Here is an 18,710-nt window from a genome sequence, read left to right on the forward strand (position 1 = left end):
ACTTTGGAATTCAGGTCTTATGTCCAAAAATAAAAGGCACAGACATGCTCAAGTATCAGTGAAAGCCAAAGTGCTTTAAGTTTGTAAATTCAATAACTGATTTGATAACTTGACCTAGGAGCCAGTAAAGAGATTGACATGAATTCCCATTCCCATCCCCATTCATATCAGTCCTTCTCTCCTTTTTTCACTACCTTTTTTCAAAGTCTAACCTCTGTATTAAATACTCCATCATCGCTCATACCCTACTCTGTCTTTTCTCATTAAAATCTATTTATTATATATATAGAAAACAATTTTGTCAAGATCCATCTACAAATACAGAGAACAAACTGCTAACACTAGAATTGAAGATGAGATCGAACAATTATTTTTCTGTTACAGCTGTTGGCTTATTTTCCAAAATGTATGCTTTTATTTCAGATTTGGCATAATGTTCCTAATATATGTGTGTGTGTGCATTTATATATATATGGATATAATAATTGACCATAAATGTTTCTCTCTCTCTCTCTTTTTTTTTTTTTTTTTTTCATCATAGGTTATAACAGCCTCACAGGCTGTAGGATGAAAATGTTCAGTTCAGATCTTCCAAAATAAGACCCCAACTGTAAAACAACAGTGCTGCATATTTTCTGTTTTGCTGAAGTCATTCTATTCTGCGTAATACATTTCAGTTTTTACTATCACAGCAACAGGAACCCAAATGGCTTACTGCCCAGGTGAGTCTTTGAGTATCTGATATTGTTGATCCCTTTCTTCCTTTCCTTCCCCTGTTTTCTAGATCAGGGAATAATTACTTAATCTGTGCAAAAGATAATATTACTAAGAGAAACAATAAGAAGAAAACAGATTGCAGATGTATTGACAGTATCCTGGGAGATGTGATCTGAGGAGCAGGTGAAACCTAAAACATTGCTTAAGGTGGCTTTTTATATCACTCTCTGTTGATTATATTATAATGAATGATATAACTATATTAGTGATATTATTATATTAGTCTGTAGATTGGCACACATACATGAGGGTACAGGTTATCTGGAAATCTGGGCTATTACATGAGGTCCTCTGTGATAGACACCATGGGCACCTTTCCTACCTACCACTGGCCACTGGGCATGCTGGTGGAAGGGAATGTGATGGACTGGGATTTGCTCTCAGAAGGACACACTGCGGGGTTGCACAGGTGAAGATGCTCAGCCCAGTTTTTCTGGCAGTTCTCTGTAACACACATTCATGCTTTCACTTGCTCTCGGCAGATACAAGGCAAACAGATTGAAACACAGGTGATGGCCACATCGTTAAGTTTCCTGAGATAAAATAACCTAGGAAATAAGGTGATTTGTGACCCCTGTTAGGAAGTGGCAGTTGGCATCAGCTGAGTCTGACATGTCCACTGATGCCCTGATGAGCAAAAAGTGATAATATGTTGCTCCATTAATCTGGAGAGATAGGCAATGAGATAGGCTGTAAAAGCTGTTAGCAGCTACACTGCTGTTGCTGGCAATTCCATCCTTACCCAAAAGCATATCAGAGGCTAAGTCAAAATGTGGACAGTCTAAGCCCATTCATTACTACCTTCTGTAAAGCCCCCAAATTAAGATTAGTGCGTTAACTTTTTCCTCAGTGGTGTGAGAAAAAAAAAACAAAAAAAAAACAAAAAAAAAGAGAGAGAGAAGAGAAACATGAATAGGTTTCTCACACACTGTGTGCTGCATTCAAATTCCATGAAAGAATTCTGTCCTGGATAACCACTACAGGTCATCATCCAGTGTCAACCTTTCCTTGAATCCTTCACCAACCTTTCCTTGAATCCTTCACTAACTCAGATTAAAGAACAGAAAGAGAGAAAAATTAAGGATAGGAAATTGAAAGCCTTTGTGAGCTACAACTGCTGGAGCATCCTGGAGGCACAGAACAAACACCTCAACACCACCTAAATTGCCCTCCTGATGTATGTGTCTGAGCAGGTCATGTGTCTGAGTGGTCCCCTGTAGATGTTTCTATCAGCAATAAAGGGACTTGGGATCGATGTGAATGACTTCATTAGACGGAACTTGTGTAGGTGGGTTGAATTCTGACTCTGCCCAGCTCTAACCCCAACTAGACTGTAACTGAGATGGGATAACCTTCCCCAGCTTCATCCTCATCTGTGACAACCTCTAGGGACTTAAGGGATCCCAATAGTATTTCTTCTTTTAAACTTCCTTCTTTTCAGTACCTTTCTAGTCTTCATTCAGACCTCTATGTTCCTGCATTAGTTGGACATTAGTTCTTTTTCTAACACTTCTGCAAACTTCTTACTAAAGAGGAAGTCAGCGTGCTTCCATGCATTGACGCATTTGGACTCGATGATCTTGAGGTCTCTTCCTACCTAGAAATTCTGTGATTCTGTGATTCTGTGATTTTGGCCAGCTCATCCCATATTGATCAATATGGAAAAAATGACAGGCAAGACTTGCTATTGGGACAGGAAATAGCAAAACCTGCTCTCAGAACCACAGATTTTGAATATCTGTCCAGTACTGGAGATGCGTGTTCATGTTCTGGTTGGTCCTACATGGCTCAGTGCAGTGCTGTGCAGATATACCCAAGCCATACCAGGACATGCCAGCTCACATACTGAAAGAAGCCTAGTCATGCTAGTGATGCCTTCCACCCAGGCAGTCAATCCTCCTGAAAAGTGGGATAAACTAGTCAGGAAAGCCTGTCTGTCTTACCCAGAACCGTTGCAGTATCTTTATGTGTTACTGCTCTGTGTAAATACCCTTTGACTTACAAGCTTCATTTATTTCACTAAAATTAATGCATCAGCATGCAGTTACTATGGTGATGTGGGCTTCCTAACTATCTTAGGCTACGTCCATACTCATGTGTGAGCTGGTTCTTGCTGTGCCTGAAGTTTGTTGGCACCTGACTATAAACAGACTGCAAGCCAAACCGTAACTGTGTCTGGATGAGCAGGAGATGTGAAAATAACTTAAATAGGGAATTTTGCTCTTCAGTAGTTAAGGAATTGCTTGGGTGTCACTATGTACCTATGTGCTCCATGTACCTATAGGGGACAACCACAAAAAACCTCTGATGAAGAAAGCAGAGACACAACCCCTGTCTCCCAGCCCCGTTGCTTGTGCACCAGTGTATGCTGCTTTTATTTCACCAGACTCCTGCCTTAACACGGGAGGTAAGGGTACTTCTGCCTTTTATTCTCAACTGCAAAAGACAAGATTTCAGAGCAGAAATTAACCTAATGGCAAGATCCTCAAAGTCTCTGGAATACCTGCAATAATAAAGCATTGCATATCTCCAGGACTTCATGAGATTTAACCAATGCACAATAGTTATATTTGCCCTCCACATTTTAGGGCTCAAACTGTAAGTACTATAAGCAAATAGAGGATGTCCAAGGGCTCTGATGATCTGTTTGTGGTTAGGAGAAGGGTGAACTTAATCAAAACCATGATTTGCTCTTAGTCACCTCCTCAGCTACTGATGGTGTCTGGCTTTACTCTGCTGCTTGTTCTTAGTCCCTGGAGTCTCAGATACCTGATCATTGCTATGGTGATTTTATTTCACTGAACCTCTTTAGAAATAAATCTTTGTCCACTGATGGCTTAATCAGCAATTTGCTTGCCTGATGCAGCTCACTAAGGCACATGGTGCTGTAGCATATTCTGGAAAAGAATAGAGTTGCTCTGATTTACTATAATGAGGAGAGTCTCCCTGCTATGGTGGCACAGAGGTGTTTACTCTGTTTGGAGATTAGAGGACATCTGTAGAGCTTCCTACTGACAGCAGTGTTGCTGCAGCAGGCTGTTTGCAGAAGCACCCTATCATTACCCATACTATCATTACCCAATGACGTAGACAATGGGATCGATTGCACCCTCAGCAAGTTTACAGACAAACCAAACTGAGTGGTGCAGCTGATACAACAGAAGGAAGGGATGCCATCCGCAGGGACCTGGACAAGCTTGAGAACTGGGCCCATATGAACTGAATGAGGTTCAACAAGTCCAAGTTGGGACTTGGACTCCCAAGACTGGGAGAAGAACTCATTGAGGGCAGCCCTGCAGAGAGAGACTTGGGGGTTACAGTGGATGAAAAACTCAACATGAGCCAACAGTGCATGCTTGCAGCCCAGAAGGTCAACTGCATCCTTGGCTGCATCAACAGAGGAGTGGCCAGCAAGGGAGGGAAGTGATTGTCCCCCCCTGCTCTGCCCTTGTGAGGCCCCACCTGGAGTACTGCATCCAGGTCTGGGGCCCTCAGCACCAGAAGAATATGGGGCTGTTAGAGCAGGTCCTGAGGAGGTCCACAAAGATGGTCAGGCCAAGAAAACTGTGGATGTTCAGCCTGGAGAAGGCTCCGGGGAGAACTCATTGCAGTCTTCCAGTATGTTCCAGTACCAGGGAGCTTATAAAAAAAGATGGAGAGAGACTTTTTACACAGGTACAAAGGACAAGGGGGAATAGTTTTGATTCTTTTGATTCTTTGATCTGGTTCTGATTTACCTGTTGTTTAAGCCTCTAGTCTGATTTTGGCCAGGATAGAGTTAATATTCTTCCTAGTAACTGGTATGATGTGTTTAGATTTAGGATGAGAACAATGCTGATAACAGAGCGATGTTTCAGTAGTTGCAAAGCAGTGCTCACCCAGAGCCAAGGAGTCTCCAGCTCCTCATACTGCCCTGCCAGCGAGGGGCTGAGGGTGCTCAGGGAACTGGGAGGGAACAGAACCAGGACAGCTGGCCCAGATGGACCAAAGGGATGTCCCACACCATGTGGTGTTATGCTGAACAATGAAACTCGGAGGAGTTGTCCAGGCAGGGAGGAAGGAGGTGCTGCTGCTCAGAGATGGGATGGCCATCAGTTGGTAGGTGGTGAGCAATTGCATTTGTTTTGTGTATTATTTTTAATAATAATAATACCCCTTATTATTATTGTTATTATTACTATTTTTGCTTCATTTTCCATCCTATTAAGCTGTCTTTATCTCAACCCACGACTTTTAACTTTTTTTCTGATTCTATTCCCCATCCCAGTGTGGGGGAGTGAGTGAACAGCTGTGTGGTGCCTAGCTGCCTGCTGGGTTAAACCACAACAAACACTAACCAGTGTTGGACCAATACAGTTTACTAGTCTGGAAAAAACATTTTGGGGTAGATTTTGAAAAGTTTATGTAGATGCAAGAATCTTTCCAATATAAGGAAAAAAAAAAAAAAAAAAACTAGGGGGATCAAAGGAAGCTGGATGCCTAAGCAGCTGGGGATTTTAAAATCCCACTTTCTGCATTTTTAGATATTGAGTAGCTTTGAAAAGCACTACTGAGATTTATGAATGTCTTTGAGGACTTTATCTATGGAGATACTTTGGATATCTTTGGATATTCTTCAAATTCCCAATGAGTCTGAAGCACCTCTGGTGCTCTCTGACAGCTGAGGAGAGAGCGGAGGGGGCTGTGAGCTGCACAGGCACTTCTCAGTAAAGATGTTTGATAGAAATACTGCTCCAGGGTTATGGTGAAGAAGTGGAACGAGTGGCTTGAGACATTTTAAAGGTGTTTCTTGGTAATGGGACAGGGGTGAGAAAGTGCAAAACCTGCAAAGAAGGGAGGCTTCCAAACACTGAGTTCTCTATCAACGTCAAGCCAACAACTTCAGGATAAATTAGTAGATTGTTTTAACCAGTCTAATCAAGCACAGTGGTCATGCAGCACCAAGCCTGCTCAGATGTATCTGAGCTTTCAGCTCTGTCACACCTCTGCATTTCCAAGGGAACTGTCTCCCATGAAACCTCATATTGCAGAGGATGGAGCAGCCCCAGCTGGTTAAAAATGCTGTGTTCCCCCACGCAGATTTTCCTCTCATCCTTCTTTGTTTTGCTTTTTCCTTTAATGAAATATTTTCTCTTAATGCCATTTAAGCTAGAGAAATCTGGTGGCTGCTCCTGTGTGCTGTAAATCTGCTGCCCTCCCAGCACAGCACAGTACTCCCCACCCTCAACAGCAACAGAAACCAAGAAAGAAACTGGGAAGGAGATGGGAATAAGGTCTGAACTGCACTAAAAGTTTTAAGTTTTTGAAAATCTTGTTGGATAGTCCGTTTTTTTTCCAGCACAGGTTACCTGCCATTAAAACTGGAAAGGAATTTCTTCTTTTCTCTAACACGGAGAAGTGATTTTTAGTCTCACTGAAATATAATCCAGGTAACTGCCCAGTTCAAGACATACATGCTTGCTCCCAGTACTGTAGATCATGAGTTACTGCTGTGTTTAACTTTTTAGGCAAAGAAACAGAAAAAATATTTCCCACAATAAGTAGAAACAGAAGACTGGGCTTCCAGGCAAAACAAAACAAAACCAAACAGAACAAAACTGAACCAAACCAAAAAAAGCATGCAACCAAAACAGGCAAATAGAAACATCCCATGCAATCACACAGTGCCTCTTGCTTTATCACCGTGTTTCAATGTCATCTTATTCTGAATGACACAATCACCAGTTCACATCAATAATGCAAAAATTAGGTAGCTGTGACTCTTCACATTCATTGACCTGCAGTCCAACGTTATGGAAGAACCAAGGGGAGGGTTGTGTTATTCAAAGCACTTCATAGCTGCAAAAGCCTGATCTGGAATAGTGGGCTCATTCGATAGAATAGCTCATTGTGGAGTACAGGAAGCAAACCACATTTGGAAAAGAAAACCCAGATCCAAACAATCCTAAATCTTTCTCAAGACTTATGGAATTGTGATATTGAAAAAACAAAGCAAAACAAAAGGTCTGAGGAGCCTTGAGTCAGTCATTATGTAGGACAAGGAGAAGAATAATAGTGACAGTAAGGCTAGAAGGGGTCATGGTGGTCATCTCTGCTGACCTCGTGCATACCGTACACCAGTGTTTCATCACTGCTTCCCACACCAAGCCCATGGATCACGGCTGAGCATCTTTCACATGGCACAGAACTGTCTTAAACTATAAGCTTTGGGTGAAGATGGGTAACACTTCACTGCCCTCTGTAAGGGGATGTTAGAAAGCGGGCTTGGCTTTGTCCTGGAATACCTCTCATCTCAATGCTCTTGTGTCCAAATTATAGCACAAAAATCAGCACAATTCCTGCCTCAGAGGAAAGACGGTGGACCTTGGACTTGCTCAGAAAGAATACTGTCGGATCCTCTCTCTTAGACAAGAGAAAAGAGAACAAAATAGACCAGACATAAAGACTCAAGTATGTTATGCAGCCTAGCCCTGAGGAGTTAATCCACCTCATGGAGTGTGTGCGAATGCACAGGAGAAGGGAGCGAGGTCCCCATCCGGCTTGTGCTGAGAGCCAGCAGCTAAAGGCACCCTGCCATGGCTATGTGAGTCGCTGTCCATATGGAGGGTGGAACAAGAGCTTCTTGGCAAGTATGCCAACTGTTTGGTAAACCTTTGCTCTCCTCCTTTTTCTGAAAAACATCCAGGCCTCACCAGGGCAATAAGGAGTGTTGTAAACAAAGTCCAAAGACTCCTAATCACCAAACAAGGCATGAGTCAGGATGCATGCATACTCTGCCCCAAGGGTAGGTCTAGCTAGCAGCATAGCTCGCTGATTTGGCCTTCTTACTAATTAGCCTTGTTGTGAAAAACCTTTGTCTTATTTATGGTGTAAATATGTTCAGATTCACCTTCCAGATACTAGTGAATTTGGGGTTGCACGTAGGTAGTATAATACAAGCCGTGCCTCCAAAATCTATACCCATACCTGCACTGAGAGCAGTGAAAAAAAAAAAAAAAAAAAAAAAAAGGTGTTAATGTGAATTAAAGACCTCCGAGGCAAAATGTGGTTTGGCTGGCAGGATGCATGAGGTGCACGGAGCCTGATTGCCATCTGACATGGCTTCTGCTTCTTGACTGCAAGCTGGGCAGCTGAAGCCTCTCGTTAGCACCTCAACATGCTGTGATCTGCAGGAATGGCCAGATGCCTACAGCACCAGTTGGCTCAAACAGATAGTAAATAGCAGCAAGGGCTGAGAATCAGCCCCACTGGGGACAGCTGTTGTGGGTCAGATGGGGAGGAAGCTTTGCCACGTGTTGTTTTTTCCTCTTGGGTTTAGTCAAGCCGAATGCACTTCAGAGATTATCATTGATTTTCACAATAATACCAAATTCAAAACTCATGAACTACGCCATCCCCAAATTGATATTAAAATATTTCTTTATTCAATACTATAATAAACGTTGGAAGGTTTTTATATGCCTTCTGCTTTCTGAACCTTTGGGGAACATTCAGTACATTCATCAAGCTAGAAATATGCTTTTTCTCCCAAATTACTAGATCTTCCCCAAATCACCTATTTCCAGAAATGAGGGATTTCAGTGAAGCACTAATGAGAAGCCCAAAACAAGACAGCACTTCTGATGCACTGTGTTTGCTCAGGTAATGGCAGATTTTTTTTTTTCCTTCTATTTTGCTATGTATGAAACCATAGCATATACCAGTTCCAAAAACTACCACACAAATACTGCGTGTTACATAAGTAATTTGAATGCTTGGCATTCATAAATGGCAATTCAACTTTCTAAAGCTGATCATTAAAAACTAAAAGCTATTTCCAAAAGTCCGGTCATAATTGGTGTAGCCAATGACACCCACAAATCCAGAGTCAGAGTTTAAATTTGAACTCCGCAGTCTTTAATTTGCAGAAACACACTAAGGCTCTGCATATCATAGAATCATAGAATCATAGAATATCCTGAGTTGGAAGGGACCCTTAAGGATCATCAAGTCCAACTCTTGACACCGCACAGGTCTACCCAAGTTCAGACCATGTGACTAAGTGCACAGACCAATCTCTTCTTAAATTCAGTCAGGCTCGGTGCAGTGACCACTTCCCTGGGGAGCCTGTTCCAGTGTGCAACCACTCTCTCTGTGAAGAACCCTTTCCTGATGTCCAGCCTAAACTTCCCCTGCCTCAGCTTAACTCCATTCCCGCGGGTCCTGTCGCTGGTGTTAATGGAGAAAAGGTCTCCTGCCTCTCGACACCCCCTTACGAGGAAGTTGTAGACTGCGATGCTACCTTGGGAGATGAAGATCCATCTGAAAAAGTCTATAAATTTGAAAAATAACTCTCATAAAAACTAATGTGATTTATGTAAGCACATTAAGGGGAAAATACCCTGAACAGTTGGTTTAAGTGCTTAGACTTCCTAAACTTAATATTTCCATATGGTTACATTGTAATTTTAGATTTTTAGTGCCTTCTTACCCTTCTCTGTTAAATTTGAGAAACAAATCAAGGTACCAGCACAAAGAAATTAAGATTAAGGAACAAAAATGCCTGCAATGAGTATTTGATTGTTCCCACATGAAGCAATGGTTCTTTCTACAAATTTCCTTAATCCTCTAGGAAACGTTATTCCAATTGTCATAGGATTGTTTGTGTGATGTTGTGAACAGATGATTATAATAGTCTTTTGATATAAATAGAAAGCAGAAAAATAAAGGGAGAAGTGAGCACCCAACTTTTTTTTTTTTTTTTTTTTTTAATGCAGGATTATATTAGCTAAGTAAAGATTAGTTTCAAAATACCAGACATGGTTTGAATTCTTGCTGAATTATTTCACGCCTCTAACACTTTCATATTTATCCCACAAGATTTTCACTTTTGCCTAGTCCTTGGCGGCTTTGCAGTGAACCACCCCTAAACGTGTTTCATCTGTAGCACCAGAACTGGCGTATGTTCCAATTTTTAACTAAAGGTAACAAAAATCTTAAAAATGATTACTTAAGCCACCACAAACTGTTGTGTGAACCTTCTCAAATTGATCAAAGCCGACGTTATATCAATTTAACTTAGGTTGATCCCTATCGACTAAAACTAAATGGATATAAGTCACTCACGCAACAGCACAGAGGGATCTGTGTCCATGTGTCTGTTTGTGGTCTCAGCTCACTGACTATCATATTGTGCAGTAAAAGGTAAGAAAATGCAATTCTTTGTGAGGAACGTCCACTCTGCTGTGATCCATTCTTGCCTTCCCAGCCCCAAAACACAAAACCAACTAACCAAAAAAAAAAAAAACAAAACAAACATGGTATGAGCATGTGAGGATGCAACACTGTAAACAGTACAATCTGTCTTCATGGTATGTATGGGACCAGTTTACAGGTAAAGATGAAGTTGATGAGAAATAGCACAGTATGTCTAGGCTGCAGCTCAGTTCTCTAGCATAGCCTGGACATCTGTGGGGATGCAAATGTACGTAAAAAAGAAAAGAAAAAAAAAACTTCTTCAGAAGTGCCACTCATTTTTCTGAAACTGGCTGCATGTTCAAGTTCCTACTCAGCCTTGCCTGCTGCCCAGGTGAGCAAGCAACATGTAATTATGTAAAAGAGATAATATTTATCACGAGAGGTTAAGCAGTGTTAAGTTGTTGGTCAAGAGAAAAGATTTGCATTACTCCTTTTCTTCAGACTTAATAAAACACTACGGAGTGATGGTTAACACGCTGACATTTAAATACACATGATTTAAAATAAAGGGAACAAGCCCAGCTACATGAATCCTTTGTCTTTTGTTGCAGAGATTGTGTAATTCTTTGGTTGTCTTCTTCAACTGGAAGAGAAAAAAAAAAATCAAGGATGGATTCATTGCTCTCTGCTGCACAATTTGACAGATGTTACTATTTATTAAAAAAAAAAAAAAAAAAACATCTGGCAGCTGTTTGGCTGGACTAATGGCTGAGCCCAGTGTGATTAGATACAGCTGATGCTAGAAAACCAAGTTGGATGGAAGGAGCTGAAGTCTGTGATGCTGCAGGGGATGTTAATATCAGAAAAAATGGAAAACAGATATGGAACAAAAATATCAAGATTAATAGTTACATAATCTAGTTGATTTTTCCAGGAGGACCCTAAATATTAAGGTGTTTTCTCATTAGTGCCGCGTGTATGTCATTAAGAAAGTACAATCAATGAAAAATGCAGGCTGTGGACAACCTGCATACTGAAATCCAGCTACATTTCCCTAACCAAATTTTCATCGAACCACACCACTGCATAGTCCCAGGACTTAAGACCGAGGCATATATAGGAAAATATATAGGAATTAAAGTCATGCATTTGCTTGAGATGTTTCTACGTCTCATCTGTGTGAGGTGTAGAGGGAAACGCCAAGGAAATAATTCAAAGCTGGAAAAGTGACTTAGCTGGAGAGTCAGATCCATCTTGCCTAAATACAAAGATCTTTAATACAGGCAGTGACACGGGAGGTAGTCACCACAGGCTTCTTTTGCTGTTGCTTGAGAGAAATAGAAATGCTGTGAGGGACATTTCTCTAGTCCGTTTTGAACAGCCACTTTAGGATGAGAGGAACTTCATTCTGGAAAAACTCATTTCTCTGTGCTGCCTGCAAAGGGAGGCATTGGTGAGCAGCGCTCTGTAGCCATCTGTTGGGAAGAAGTTCACATCTGGCCAGAGATATCCCACCTGAAAAAGCTCAGTGTTCTTAATTCATTACAAGATCACAGTTTTAACTTGATTATCGTACCGAGGACCTTCAAATGAAGACATTTGTTTCCAGTGGGCATTGTTGTCCAGCAGAGATAAATAAGAATTAACAGCTGGAGGCTGAAACCACCAGATACATCCAGGTGGTGTTTTATTTATTTATTTATTTTTTTATTTTTGTACAGTGATTGAGAAAGCCTGTTGTCACAGAATAGCAGAAGAAGAGAGCAATTCTTTGTCTCTTTGAGCCTTTGATGTCTTTTTAAACACCTGTTCAGACCAAAACTCTTAGCTTGACTTAATAAGGGCTAACTGGGTAAACTCCTGTGGACTGTGCTGCTCCAGAAATCAGATCAGATGCCTCGTCCAGACCCTTTGGCTGATCCCTGTCTTAAATTTATTTGAAAGGTTGCATACTGAAAAAAATCTCTTGCACTCTGCTGGCAAACAAACACACACAAAGAAAACAACAACAACAAAAATCCAAAACAAACAAACAAAAACAACCAGCCAGCCAGCCAGCCAACAAACAAACAAACAAAAAGAACACATGAAAATGTAGCAGGCTCTTTTGTCTACTAAAAAAAAAAAAAAAAAGAGAGATGTGATCCTTTTTGACCATAACTATACCATACATTACTGTGGGAGTGATGACAAGGATTTGGTCTGCACAGTTAGGAACAACTTCACAAGCAGAAAGGGACAAGTCTTCTGAGGTTCCACCCCAGGAAACTATGCCTACTTAGTCACATCTCCTTTAAGTGACAAATGATGATTTGAGGGACTGAGCATGTTCAGCCCCCTTCAGCTGGTATCAGTGTCCATAACCATCTAGTTTCTGAGATAAAGAGAGATATTTACCCTGGGCTATGTGCTTCAGGCTCAGTTCTGATCTTAGAGGATTCAGTATAATACGTACTGCCTCACGTGGACTGGTGCCAGCCAGCTCCTCTGCCTCCTGTACAGAGCAGAATTACTGCAGCAGGCAGCTGGGAGACAGAGCATGAGCTTCACTCAGTCCTGGTGTCTTTATCCATGGCGGTTCCTGCTTTGCTCATTTTTCTTGGTCTAAAACAAGAAAATATTTTGACTGAAGCTGCATCTCTCTTCTCTGAGCCGTGAGAGCATCCCATAAGGGTAATATCTCAGCTCCTAATGCAACTGCTCCTTAGGGAGGAGTGGCTGGAGTATAAGGCAGCTGCAGCAGCAAAAGTGTGTTCATATTGGGTAAGTCCTTGATCCATGATGGGTACTGCTAGGAACAATCTCAGTATAAGAGATACAGATACTGCCCAGTGATGGCATTACCTAGGCTTTGATACAGCACAAAGAAGGGAACAGAAAACAGCATTTTAAATGCGACAGGATGGGTGTATTTCTGAAGTCAAGAGGGGAAGGATATGTCAGTGAGAAGATCTATGGAGATACAATGGGAAAAAAAAGGGATTGTAACAGCCTAGCATTTTTTTCTTAGACAATTGCTTATTTTCAGCTTCTTGCTTACGATCTGCATTCTTATGATGTGTACTTTACACGGGGCTGATACTTGGATGGAAATTTTAATAATGTGGATGGTGGAAAAAAGGAAAGACAAAATGAGTGTCCTACAAAAGAAAAGATTAAGGTAGATCCCTGCCTGACACAGGTCATCATAGACCTATGGAAGTTGCTAAAAAGATGATTTATGCTGAGGATGTAGCCCCAGTGTCTGAAGTAATTGACAGATCAGGTCTCAATGCTCAGGCACATGGTGTGGGAGCAGCCTCCACCAGGGAAAAATGCCCTCCTGGAGTAATGGTGGAAGAGTGGGGAAATTGCAAAGGCATTGCAGCCTTGTATGAATTCGTGAAGCTTACTTTGAAGCACATCCTTTTCTAATTAGCAGCGGTGAACCTGGAATGTCAGCCAGTACTGCAGCAGGGTGTTTTTTTTTCCCCCTCATATCTTGATCAAAACTTCTTTTGACTTCTCAAACTGCTCAAAGTACAATTGAAGGAAGGATAAAGACAGGAAAGATAAAAAGTACATTCAGTGACACAAACTAGCAGTAACGAAGGAAACTGAACAGTAGCTCATGTTTTGCTTTAAAAACACTACTGCGCCATACAAGCCAGCCTTATTTATTTATTTTAAAATGAAAATCTCTCTTCTGCCAAAAATGAAGTATTTAGAAACTACATTCTGGAACAATAAATCTGTGGGAAACTTTAATGTTGCATAGAATGTGCTTGATTATGTGAACATATTAGTAATAACAGATCTCAACAGCACTTCCTATGAGGAGCAATTTCCTATTTGCAGCTTTCTTCAGTCTGGTCATAACCTCAGTGCTCTCGTAGGAGTAAATGAGACATCCCATCAGAGACCATCAGAGGTTAGGGAAGGGTCCTGGAAGGCGGCCTTTGCTGGGACCAGCAGAATCCATTCCAGGCTGTGTAATGTCTTCTTACTCTTTTCAGAGCAATTAAACGGATGCCACCTGCTAGTGATGTACATCCTTAAGCATAAGCAACATCAAGACACATTTCCTTATATAAGGAGATTTAAGTCTGATTCATTAAGATCAGTTGTTTACTCATACAGAAAACCATATTATAAAATTTTCCCTGGGAATGCATCAAGCCCCATATGTAAATATCAGCGAGTTTGCTCTCCCTTCTCCAGTAGAGGCTTTATCTTTTGCATCAATTTGTCTTTTTACATACTGGTTAATAACACTATTTTAATTTACAGCCTGAATGTATTCACCTGCAGCTAATACTCATTGCTCCTTTAGCTGCTATGCATTCCTCACTTCCCTGACATTTACTTCCCAATTAATCGACAGCAATCGGATTCTCCCTCAGCTTTCATTTTGCTAGGCTGAGCAAATCTCATTTGCCCATTTCACGGCTTCATCCGGCTGGCGGCTTAGAGTCCTCTTGTATACCAGAATCTTCCCCCTCCTTAATTGGAAGCAAACAAAGAGCTTCTATCTCAAGGCAGATGTTTTTCTTCATTCCTAAGGGCGTGTTTCACTTCACTTCACTTGGTCTAAACGGCATATTGTCAGCTTCCTCAGATTTGCTCCTTTCCAGCCATGAAGCAACCCCCAACCTAGATAAGCCTTCCTACATGCCCAAGAGCCGTGCATTGGCTGGCTAACTCCTCTTTCTCAACAGTGGGCTTTTTCTTTAGCTTACCTTGGATGACAAGACCCTCTCCAGTTGCATGAAGATGTGCTGTGCAGCCATTTTTCTGAGCCCTGACTGCAAGCCCTGGATCAGCTGGGAGCTGAAGGTGAGCACTTCGCAAGAGGCCAAACAGGAGAGAGGGAGACAGCTGGGGACAGTGTGAAGGCATGATACCCTTGGATGAAGCTTATTTTGAGCCACAAGTTTCTTTAGAATGCAGGATGGGCTTTCTTGCCTTATCTTCACAAGAAGCTATTTTGAGTCCACTTTTACACAAAGCACCAATGATTTGGCTCTGTCTATAACTTCTGATAGCTCCTGCTCAGTGTGCATGCACTTTGGCTTATCAATCTCATTCCACCCTTAGCTTCTAGCAGAACTACCTGAAGTCCAAGTAGTACCACTCCACCTGCTTCATCAAAGATAAATACAATCTACTACAAGAATCTTCTCTTGAGAATCACTTTCTGTCTCAAATGCACTTTCAAATTATTCTTGTTTAATCTTCCTCTGGTAAATACAGGTTGCTTTTAATCCCATCTTTCTATTTATCTCCAGAACTTAAATTGATTCCTTCTGAATTTGTTCTATAGCATGCTAGTTTAAGCTTAGGTTAACTGCCCTCTCATTTTCTAAATAACTGTCTGTTCAACTTCTTAGATGTAGATTATGATCTGAGTACAGCATCTATCTGGTTTACAGAAAGACCATCTTCAAGTCTTTGAGTCTTTTGTCCAGTTCTCGTCTCTAATCATTAAAGCAATTCCTTAGTTTACCCAAGTTTGGACTTCTGAAATCAGGGAAATGTAGCTATGGTCTTAATCATGTTTATCTTGCCACACAACTTAAGAAGAAAAAAGTCATGATCAGTTACTCCCCAGTCATCTTTGGTGGCAAGTTCTTCTATAATAGCTGATTCGTTACTATCAGATCTAAAGCAGCATTATGGATGACTTACTGCTGCTTTAGTGAATAATTCTACTAGCTTTTGCTCACAGAAGTAATGCAACCTAAATATTTTCCAGTCTACATCGGGGAAACTTAATTTTTCTAGACCATTACAATTGCTAGATTTTTATTTTTATTTTTTTTCTCCAGTAACATCTCAGATACTCTGCTCGATGTGGATTTCCAGCCCTGTGGGTTAATGGGACTACTACCCCAGCACAATGCTCACCTGCCTTCCCTGGAGCAATCCTGTCCACACCATTTAGCCCTGCTCAGCTTGTCCCACCAGATGTAATGGATTGTGCAATGTTATTTCAACCTTTACACCTGGCAAGAAAAAAAAAAAATCTTTTCTATTCTGTGCAGCTTACGATACTGCATTTCTGCCATTGAACATAAATGTCATTCCCCAGTAAATTAAGCTGTGACTAACATCTGTCAGGTGTGGTTCATTGTTCTTCTCATCATTTACCCAGCGGATGACTTCCACATGCAATTAGTGTGCTGTTTTGTTAGCGTGTTTAATTTAATATAGCATGTAGAGCCCTTCGTATGTGTGCGCTGTCCTTTGGGGAAAACATTTGTCTCAAAAACTGCACCATGGCACAGCTTGTGTGCTTCTGTGACATTCAAGAGAGATGAAACAGTTAGCTGGTACTGATCAGACAAGCACATAAGCCTGACTTTGAAAAGGTTGTTCTGCGTTACTATATTTATTTTGTTTGAGCCACAGAGAAATGCTTCCTTGTCAAAATGTTTCTTTAACAGGCTTTGCTTGCCATCCTTCTTGTGGTCTGGAGACTCAAACACAAGTCTAATAGACACTTCAACCTCATCAACATTAGTTTTTTGCCTCTAAGGCTAATCGCACCTTCCGGTTTATTCCTGCTTATCCTGGGGAACAACTGAAATGAAATAAAATGTAACGATGCTAATAATGGCACAATCAGTTAAGGAACAAGTTTTTAAGTCGTTGCTTGGGAAAAGCTGAAGATTTGCAGCTGAAGTGGCTGGGAGTAGACAGTACTTGAGGCACAACAGGATCAAGATGCACAAAGATAAATCAGGTGAATTTTACTGTCGTGCCTTTTATGTAGGCGATACCTGCACTGCCTAGAATGGTCACTTATATTGGGGAGTTTGTGCATGTTACAGGTGTACAAAACACCCCAAAAGTATACTGTGTCTGTCCCTCTTTACCATATGGTTACTTATATTTACCCTCTTTTTATGTACTTTTGTCGTTTGTTTGTTTTGCAGTAAATTGCTTTTGGCCAATGAATGTTTCTACATGAATTTAACTTCCTGTATCCTGAGAGATGTATTATAGCTTTATCTATTTTAATATCCTCACTGTGTTTTATTCCTATCTCATGTTTATTATTCCTCTCAGGCTTTATATTGTCCTTGTAGGAAAAAAAAAAAAAAAATCATTTATCTAAGAGTATAAAAGCAAAGCAGTATTTCATTGCTGGGATTTTTTTTTTTTTTTATGTGAGTTTGCTAAGGGCTTGGCTTGATCTCCAGACTTGCTGTGTATTTCTGCAAATCAAGCTTTTGGAATTTACTATGTGTTTTTATGTGCTACAGCATTGAAATGTTTTTCTGCCTTTCCCAGATATTTATTGAGAGCAAGTTCTGCCATATCACAACTGCCACCCATGGCGGATGCTCCCATGTCCAGCACTAATGAGTCCTGGAGGGTAAAAACATGTCACTGTGTAATTGTTTGGCATCCAAGGGAATCCTGCGCTGATGTAGAGCTCTCTCAGACACAGACCTGCATCTAGGTGCTGTGAAGCAGATGCTGAGAGCACTGGCCATAAGTTCTGTCCCACCGAGCTCTTCCATCTCCTTGCCATACAAGTTCCAATAGCAACCAGAGGAAGATGCTGCATGCTTTTTTTTGTTTGTTTGTTTTTTTCCTCTTTGAATTTTAAAAGACCATAACACCAGAGTCAGATTCCAGACACTGTGGAGACTGAGAACCTGATCTAAATGCCTATTTCAAGCCTCTGACCAGTTCTCAGGCTTTGGATCAGAGAACACCACTGCAGAGTTCTGTGAAATCTGAAGAGATAGGACAGCAGTTCAATGTTTAGTTTGCAACATAAATAAGTAAGTAAATAAGGCAAGATGACCTAACTGGCTGAGATCAAACCATCTATCAAATATGGCAAAGTTAATTGCTGTCAGATACCTTTATAAAGTTCACATTCTTGTTTTCACTACTTATTACATTGTTCTAATGAAGACATTTATGTAAAGTAACTGCAGTGCCTCTTGTGCATCTAAATAAAGAATATTGTTCATCTTTTCAGCAGAAATACCATATATGTAGATGACCTGTCTCTCAGAACAGAGACAGAGTTCAGTTGTGGCTTATAATCCTAGTTTCACAGTTACAAAGTTTTTTGTTTTTTTTTTTTTAAGAAATATCTAATCTTCACAGCCAGCTATAGCAGTCAATAGGTGTCTCTGTAAAATACATAAAAAACACGTATGATCAACTGCGATAAGAAGACAGATTTCCCAGTAAATCCATCTGCATGGAGTTTGGCCTTGGAACGGGGACAGCTTTTATATCCCTCTGGCAGAGCCAGCAGTCGCTCCCGTGATGCTGGCTATGACGGCGCGCAGCCATTTCAGTGTGCACGAACACCTTGGGTCTCACTCAGCCCAAGTACTGGGGGATCTGGGAATGGGGCTTCTGTTGGCCACGCTCTCATCCATGCCTCCTCTTTCCCCCTGCAGTAGGACGGTGATAGTGTTTAGCTTCCCCACAAGTCTTTTGGAGCAAGTCAGCCATTGCTGAACGACAATTTATTTACATAGGCGAGGAGAAACAGCTTCTTGGCAACTGCGTACACAGCAAATGCTGAATTTCTATTTTAACTTCTACTTCTTGGCCTAGCCGTGATGGCAGTTGGCTTGTTTGGAGGATGGCAAGTTACCTACTGAAAAGCTAGCAAATGCAGGGAGGGCAAACGCCAGCCCAAATCTGCTCTCTCCCCTTGGGGTGCCTATCCTTAACATCTTGCTGAAGTACTTGACGCTGGTTTTGGCCCCAAAGAGCTTTCAGAATAATCTAAAGGATTT

General features: G+C 41.2%; 1 long non-coding RNA gene across 1 annotated transcript; it reads left to right on the top strand.

Moving 5' to 3' along the window:
• Positions 1–9,790: 9,790 nt before the first annotated feature.
• On the top strand, positions 9,791–16,045 carry LOC119715823 (uncharacterized). Its single transcript, XR_005263243.2, has 2 exons — positions 9,791–14,769; positions 15,762–16,045. It is a non-coding gene; the product is annotated as an uncharacterized lncRNA (long non-coding RNA).
• The last annotated feature ends 2,665 nt before the right edge of the window (positions 16,046–18,710 follow it).

Source organism: Anas platyrhynchos, chromosome 2, assembly GCF_047663525.1.
Source record: "Anas platyrhynchos isolate ZD024472 breed Pekin duck chromosome 2, IASCAAS_PekinDuck_T2T, whole genome shotgun sequence".
Classification (NCBI taxonomy): Eukaryota; Metazoa; Chordata; class Aves; order Anseriformes; family Anatidae; genus Anas; species Anas platyrhynchos.